This window comes from Pseudorca crassidens, chromosome 7, assembly GCF_039906515.1.
Source record: "Pseudorca crassidens isolate mPseCra1 chromosome 7, mPseCra1.hap1, whole genome shotgun sequence".
Classification (NCBI taxonomy): Eukaryota; Metazoa; Chordata; class Mammalia; order Artiodactyla; family Delphinidae; genus Pseudorca; species Pseudorca crassidens.
Window position 1 is genome coordinate 108,222,257 of NC_090302.1, and position 8,920 is coordinate 108,231,176.

Below are 8,920 nucleotides of genomic sequence, written 5' to 3' on the forward strand. Positions count from 1 at the left end.
ACCTTCTTGAAAAAATCCCCTAGAGCCCTCTGACCTACTCCAAAATGCGTGGGTTGTTCCTAAGCCTGCATCAGTTATTTTCTTGAGATTTCTCTTCATTATTTTCTTGGGAATCTCTTTCATCTCTCTCATCTTGGCTGTTCTCTTTCTTGGATCTCAAGTCTTTTTCTTCCTTGATTTCTTTTTTCATTTTGATGGTGCACATCTCCGAGTCCCTTCCTGAGAAAGGCAACGTGGAACCGATGTTTTGAGACCTTGCCTGCCCCAAAATGTCTTTATTCTACTCTCCTAATTAATAGTTTGGCTTAAGACAGAATTCTAAGTTGGAGATAACTTTTCCTTAGAATTTTGGAGATATTGTTCCATTATTTTCCAGCTTCCATGATTACTTTGAGGTCACTGGTCCTCTGTCCCCTGTTTTTCTCTCCGGAGGCCTGTGGATGGGTATTCTCTTTACTTCATTGTTCTGAAATTCTATGATGCAGTGGTATACTTGATTTTATCCCTCATGCTGAACACTCAGTGGGTGTTTTTGGTGGTGGTGAGAGTTGGCTGGGGTCCTCTTTGGAGAAGGCTGCTGGGATGCTCTTGTTCTCTTTATTCCCCGCAGGAGGATGTTGTGGTCAAGAAGATCCCTCTCGGTGCTGCGTTTGGCATGAAGGCATGTTCACTACCATGGTGGCACTGGAGTCTGAGGTGCAGTCGTGTGTGCCGTGGTCATAGGACCAGGTCTGGCACGTGCAGAGCGGCTGTGGCCTCCAGATCCAGGGTGCAGGCATGCTTGCTGTGACAACGATACCGGTGTCCAAGATGCAGGCACACATGGAGTGACTATGGCTCTGAGGTTCAGGGCACAGTGAACTTGCTGTGGTGCTGGTGGTGCCAATGTCAAGTGTATACAGAGTGGCTTCTGAGCTAGGGTCTTGGCCATGGGTACAACTGTTTTGGAGAGGGGAGGATGGTGTGGGGACATGGCAGCTCTGGCCCTTGGGGGGGATGCAATGGCAGCTCCTTTCAAGGCAGGGAGCACAACAGTGGCTTCTTCTCCAGGGAGACACAGTAGTGTGGATTCCAATCATCTCCGTTTGCTGGGGTCAGTGTCAGCAAACTCTGTGGAAGTCCTCAGTGGTGAAAGCTTTTGGTGTCTCAGTGGTGACAAGGGCTGCTGTGGTCCTCCTGATCTCCCTTCCCCCATGTGGGAAGGTCCTGCTGAGGGCATCCCTCTTGCCACTGAGCTGTGCCAGACTGGGGGATGGGGTGATCCGAGGAAGATGCCTCCTACGATCTTCTATGCAGTCATCCTTGGGTTTTGTGCTCCACTGAGTTGCTGCAAGTTCTTTCTTTCATTCAGAGCTCTGCCAGTGCTATGCTATTTCATCTGCATGTAGTTCTTTATTAGTGTGTGTGTGTGTGTGTGTGTGTGTGTGTGTGTGTGAAGGACAAACATTGGGACTTCCTAGTGTGCTAACTTGCTGAGATCACTTCTCCTCTTTTTTTTTTTTTTTGCACTATGCGGGCCTCTCACTGTTGTGGCCTCTCCCGTTGCGGAGCACAGGCTCCGGACGCGCAGGCTCAGCGGCCATGGCTCACGGGCCCAGCTGCTCCGCTGGCATGTGGGATCTTCCCGGACCAGGGCTCGAACCCGTATCCCCTGCATTGGCAGGCGGACTCTCAACCACTGCGCCACCAGGGAAGCCCTCCTCTTTACTTTTATACCTTTCTTCAATTTCTTTCCTTAATGTTTGCTCTAGTGATTACAGTATGCCTCTTCAATTTATCACAATCTACTTTAAATTAATACTGATTTTTTGGTGACAAAAAGAAACTCTGGGGACTTCCCTGGTGGTGCAGTGGTTAAGAACCCACTTGCCAGTGCAGGGGACATGGGTTCGATCCCTGGTCTGGGAAGATCCCACATGCTGCAGAACAGCTAAGCCGACGCACCACAACTACTGAAGCCCGCGCACCTAGAACCCATGCTCTGCAACAAGAGAAGCCACTGCAATGAGAAGCCCGTGTACCACAACGAAGAGTAGTTCCCGTTCGCCTCAACTAGAGAAAGCCCGTGCGCAGCAACAAAGACCCAACGCAGCCAAAAAATAAATAAAATTTTTTAAAAAAGAAACTCTGTACAATGTAGCTCCGTTTCTCACTACACCCTCTTCTGTGCTATTATTGGCATATATACTTATATGTGCTACAAACCCACAGTATGATGTTATAATTTCTGCTTTGAGCAATCATATGTTTTTTTTAAGTTAAGAAAAGATAATATATCATTATATATTCTTTTTTTATTATTATATATTCTTAAATTTACTTACATGGTTGCCATTGTCAGTGCTTTTCATTTCCTTTTGTCAACTGGTTACCATCTGGTATCATTTTCTTTCAGTTATAACGACTTCCTTTAGTTTTTTCCGTAGTATTAGTCAGATAGAAACAAATTCTCTGTTTTATTTATCAGGAAAAGTATTTCTTTCACCTCCATTTTTTAAAAGATAGTTTTATTGGATAGCAAATTCTTAGGTGACAGTTCTTTTAGCACTTTAAATATGGCATTTCATGGAAATAAAAACAAAAATAAACAAATGGGACCTAATGAAACTTAAAAGCTTTTGCACAGCAAAGGAAACCATAAACAAGACAAAAAGACAACCCTCAGAATGGGAGAAGATATTTGCAAACGAAGCAACTGACAGAGGATTAATCTCCAAAATTTACAAGCAGCTCATGCAGCTCAATATCAAAAAACAAACAACCCAATCCAAAAATGGGCAGAAGACCTAAATAGACATTTCTCCAAAGAAGATATACAGACTGAAAACAAACACATGAAAGGATGCTCAACATCATTAATCATTAGAGAAATGCAAATCAAAACTACAATGAGGTATCACCTCACACCGGTCAGAATGGCCATCATCAACAAATCTACAAACAATAAATACTGGAGAGGGTGTGGAGAAAAGGGACCCTCTTGCACTGTTGGTGGGAATGTAAATTGATACAGCCACTATGGAGAACAGTATGGACGTTCCTTAAAAACTAAAAATAGAACTACCATATGACAGCAATCCCACTACTGGGCATATACCCTGAGAAAACCATAATTCAAAAAGAGTAATGTACCACCATGTTCATTGCAGCTCTATTTACAATAGCCAGGATGTGGAAGCAACCTAAGTGTCCATCAACAGATGAATGGATAAAGAAGATGTGGCACATATATACAATGGAATATTACTCAGCCATAAAAAGAAACGAAAATGAGTTATCTGTAGTGAGGTAGATGGACCTAGAGTCTGTCATACAGAGTGAAGTAAGTCAGAAAGAGAAAAACAAATACCGTATGCTAACACATATATATGGAATCTAAAAAAAAAAAAAATGGTTCTGAAGAACCTAGGGGCAGCTCAGGAATAAAGACACAGACGTAGAGAATGGACTTGAGGACATGGGGAGGGAGAAGGGTAAGCTGGGACAAAGTGAGAGAGTGGCATGGACATATATACACTACCAAATGTAAAACAGATAGCTAGTGGGAAGCAGCCGCATAGCAGAGGGAGATCAGCTAGGTGCTTTGTGACCACCTAGAGGGGTGGGATAAGGAGGGTGGGAGGGAGGGAGACACAAGAGGGAGGAGATATGGGGATATATGTATATGTATAGCTGATTCACTTTGTTATAAAGCAGAAACTAACACACCATTGTAAAGCAATTATACTCCAATAAAGATGTTTTTTTAAAAAAAGGCATTTCACTGACTTCCAGCCACCTTTGTTTCTGATGAGAAGTCAACCATTAATTGTGTTGTTGCCGTAAATATGATGGATCATTTTTTTCTTTTGCTGCTTGCAAGATAATCTCTTTTCTTTGGTTGTCAGTGTATAACTGTGATGTCTCGGTATGGTTCTCTTTGTGTCTATGTTATGCTGGGTTCATTCGTTTTCTGATTGTGCTAGTGTGTTTGGGCTGCTATAACAAAATATCATAAACTGGGTGGCTTCTAAGCAACAGAAATTTAGTTCCCACTGTTCTGAAGGCTGGCTAGCCCAAGATCACAGTGCCGGCAGATTTGGTGTCTGGTGAGAACCCGCTTCATTGATGGCCATCGTTTTGCTCGAGCCTCACGTGGTGGAAGAGAGGAGATAGCTCTCTCAGGCTTCTTTTATAAGGGCACTAATTCTTATTCTTTTCCAGATAAATAAAAGTGGGGGATTTTTTTCTATCCAATTTACATGAGGTTCCACTCTCGTGGCCTAATCATTTCCCAAATGCTCCACTTCCTAATTAGGTTGGGCACATTGGGCATCAGGTTTCAACACATGCATTTTTGGGGAACACCCAAAATGCTATTCAGACCATAGCATTGACCCTTTAAGTTAATGTCATTCACTAACACTGAGGAATTTTCAACTATTTTTTCTTCAAATAGTTTTTCTGTGTCTTTTCTTCTTTCCTCTTTTTTGGGACTCCTATTTCATTTATATTTGAACATTTTACATCGTTTGTCAGGTCTCTAAGTCTCTGTTCATTTTTCTTAACTCTTTTTGCTCTCTCTCTCTCTTTTTTTTTTTTTTTGATTCCATAACTTTTATTGCTCTGTCTGCAAATTCACAGCATCTTTCTTCTGCCATCTCAAATCTGTTGTTGAGCCTCTCTACTAAATTTTCAACCTCAGTTTTTGTAGTTTTCAACTCTAGAAATTCCACTTGATTCTTCTTTTTTTTTCTGCGGTACGCGGGCCTCTCACTGTTGCGGCCTCTCCCGTTGCGGAGCACAGGCTCCGGACGCGCAGGCTCAGCGGCCATGGCTCACGGGCCCAGCCGCTCCGCGGCATGTGGGATCTTCCCGGACCGGGGCACGAACCCGTATCCCCTGCTCGGCAGGCGGACTCTCAACCACTGCGCCAACAGGGAAGCCCTTGATTCTTCTTTACAACTTCCATTTTTCTGTTGAGATTCCCTTATTGTTGACACATTCTTAACATAAATTCCTTTAATTCTTTGAGTATATTTTATTTTAATTTCTAGAACATAACTATAGGAGCTGCTTTGAAGTTTTTGTCTGCTAAATCCAGCATCTGGGTCCATGTGGCATCATAATGTTGCTTTTTCTCTGGTCAGAATTTCTTGTTCCTTTGCGTGTCTAGTAATTTCTAGCTGAAAATTGGACATTGCCGTGAATTGTTTTATATCTGAATTCTGTTTCATTTGGCTGAAAGGTGTGTTTGCTTTATTAACTTTTCTGCACTTGAATTGCAAAGGTGGTCTCCTCCATGGTGTGCAGCCATTGATATCACCGTGTAGTTTTTACTTTTAGTAATTTACTTTGTTTTTTAGTCTGGCTCCCTAAGGGTATTCCCTTTTTGTGCACTATTTAATTTGGAGAGAGGTTACGCTCAGCAACCTTGAACATGTGAGCCTTCTACCTTCCGCTGCCCAAGCTGTGTATGGCTGGAGGAACAAATTCAAATCTACAGTAAGTCCTTAGGTTTCCTTTGGTTTTCATTTTTTGCTGGACTCTTTCTGGTCTCTGTGACTCGTGTGTTTTTTTTTTTTTTTTTGCGGTACACGGGCCTCTCACTGTTGCGGCCTCTCCCGTTGTGGAGCACAGGCTCCGGACGCTCAGGCTCAGCGGCCACGGCTCACGGGCGCAGCCGCTCCACGGCATGTGGGATCTTCCCGGACCGGGGCACGAACCCGTGTCCCCTGCATCGGTAGGCGGACTCTCAGCCACTGCGCCACCAGGGAAGCCCTCGTGTGTATTTTAGGAGTCAGTGAGGGACATGTGGGGAGTTTATTATTTCAGCCCTTTGGGGGCTCTCTTAACTTACTTCCAGGATTTACCCCCATTACATTCCTGGGTGATCTGCAGGCCACTCTGGACAGAAGTTATATTCTCAAGCCAGAAAAGCTGCAGTTTTTCACTTTGGTCTTGAACTGATTCCATGACCTTTTAACCCATAAACGGCAGGTTTTCACCTCCCCGTTCCAGATCAGATCTGTCACCTCCACCTGGCTGTTGGTTTTCACTAACAGCCCTCAAACAAGTCCATCATTCCCACGAGTAGAGCTGTGGTTCTCATCACCCAATCTAAGGCGTGGGAGTGAGGGATAGAAACTCCACGCAAGAAGACCACAGACTCATGGCCATTCTGACACAAGAGCAGTTTTTCAAGATTAAACACTTCTCAATTTGTTATTCTGCCTTTGGTCATGTTCCAGTGCCTTTAAATGGTTGGTTTTAACAACTTTATCTGGTTTTTATACTCGTTTTTTTCAGGGGGAAATTGACCAGCTTCTCATACCACCATTCCTAAGGGAATCTTGGACTGGATTATTTCAATGTTTCTTCCTTTCAAATATTCTATTGCCCACAGCTTTTGATTTTTTCAGAAATGTACTGATGTCAGAAGGCTGGTGCAAACACATAGAAGGATAGCTCCGAATTTTGCATAAATCACTTTAAATGTGCAAAAATAAATGGGGGAGCCAGCCAGGCTGAACACCGAGCTGGGGGTTTCACAGCTGGGGTTTAATCTCAGCGCAGTCCGGGGAGCCCTCTCCAGGGTGCTCTAACAAATGTTTCTGCTAAGGACACCCCTAGCCTCACCTAACACATCTCGCTGCTGCCCACCTTCTGCCCTGCCTCGCCCCCTACCTCCCCCTGCCTTTTGCATGGATTCTATGACTGTCAGGATGAAAGCAGCAGAAAGTAACTTTCACTTCTGCTTAAACAACTGAAACTCAAGAGCAAGGTCATTTCCTTGTTCTTTTCTGAGTGGCTGCTGGAATACATTTTCGGGTTTTTTTCCGACCCCTGTCTGTTGGGGGTGGACAGAAAGGTGAAGGTTTTTTTTTTTCCCAGATCATGTAAAAACCAGCTTACCTGAACTCCCTGCCCTGCAAACTTCTCACATCCCCTCTCACCCTCACCTTGAATAGATCAGTCTGAGTTTGAGGAAATGGATTTTCTCTTTAGAAAGGTAGATTTCCTGCTCCCTGCTGTACTCTCTGTATCCTTGGGTCCAAGTCTATAAAAGTTCTTCAAAACCCACAGATTCAAACCCCACAGATTAAAAAAAAAAATTAGATGTAATTCAGGCAGCGTCACTGGACCTTCGGTTAGTAAAAGACTCAACCCAGGTGTCTGCCTCTGAGAATTTGCAGGATCCTTAGTGATAAACCATGTTCAAGGCCGTCCCCTTGGTAACATCCCCCAATAATCCCTGATGGAGTTATTGTTCCTGCCTCTGTTCTAATAATGTGCCTTGTTGAGGCGTCTGTGGCTGCACTTACCACATCCCATGATACTTGTCTGTCTACCAGACCCCTTCCCAGGCTCCTTAGACTGAGTCCCTCAGAGGAGAGCCGTGCCTATTATATCTGTATCCCCAGCGTCTGGTGTGTGCTTAGGGCGAACAATCACCAAAGTCTGTTGTGTTAACTGAATTGAAATAACAAGACTGAATCATCTCATCTCAAACAGTAACTTTTAAATCATAAGCTTGGGAGTCCTTGAACTTGTGTTTAAATGTTTAGGTCCAACTCTCAGGTGTCAGGAAGTGAATACAAAAATAATAACACCTGTGATTCAGTGAGCACAGCTGGTTCTGGGCCCTGTTCTGGTCCCTTTGCTCTCAAGGATAGAAGAAGACAAAGCAGTTTTTTTTAAAAGATCAGATTTGGGACTTAGATTAGGCATAGTCACATCAGCTACCAGTTATCTGGAGCTCACTACGTGCTAAGTACTGTAATAGAGACTTTTTATATATTAATCCATTTATTCTCACAAAAAACCTTTTGGGAGAAATGAAGCAGACTGTTTGCAAGGAGCCTTAGAACCCACGAACTCCATGTTTCTGCTGCTGATGCCATGAACATCTGTCAAAAAGCTCTTTCCTACCGGGAACTCGCAGAGAATTACTGTCTTAGTCCTACAATCCAAGGAGAGAAACGCCATAAGGAAGCTGAAATTCTGGACTGTGGTCCCAGGGCAGGAGTAGAAGAAGATCTGTCTAAATTCTATCCCTGCCGCACCCTCACTGAGGTTCCCAGACATAAAGGCAGGAGAGGAAGCCACCCATTGGCTCCCTTTTGTCTGTGCGTCAGAAAGCAGGTGTCCAGTGGCTCACCATGTCTGGCTGGACCAGCAAAGTCTCCAGAGGTCATCTCAGCAACCTTCTTGGTCCCATCGGTCCCTCTGCCAATGTGGTACAGGACAGCACCTCACCACTCTGGGTGTTAGGGTCCTTCCCCATCACCCGCATCATTCTCGGTTCCTCTGAGTTTTCACAGCTGAGTGAAATAGCACAATTGAAGAGGCTCTGAGATCAAAATCAAGGACTGGCTAGGGTGCTAGAAACGAGGGAATTAGCTGATTCTGTGCCGCCTCTCACTCATTCTGTCGTTTGTGCTCTTAGTATCCCATGGGCTAGGTATTGTCAGGACTATCTGGAAGACAAGAAAAATCCAGCAAGCCTGGGAGAATGGCCACCCTGCCCACCCAGACGGCACAAGGCAGCAGAGCCCAGGCTCCTTCTTGCCTTGAAGACAAACACTGCAAAGCAGAGCGAAATACCTTGCCGAGTTAGCTTGGAGGTTACTAACTCTGCCAGGCTTTGCTGCAGGAAAAACAACATCTGTGTTGTTCAATCAAAACCCCATGAGAAAATTTCCCAGTGGCCTAGGGGCATTGTTACCGATGCGGCCCAGGCCCAGAGAAAGACCAGCTGCTTGTGGGCCTTCCTCGCAGGCTTTTCCTGGACCCAGTGAGCCCACGGAAGCTTTTGAAGGGCTTGGCGGGAGGGGCGGGGCTCCTTGGGGGCAGCTGTGACCACAGACCGGGGAGCCTGCCACCTCGGCCGGGTGATTGCCATCGTCAGCAGGAAGCTACGAGCTACTGAACGGATTGA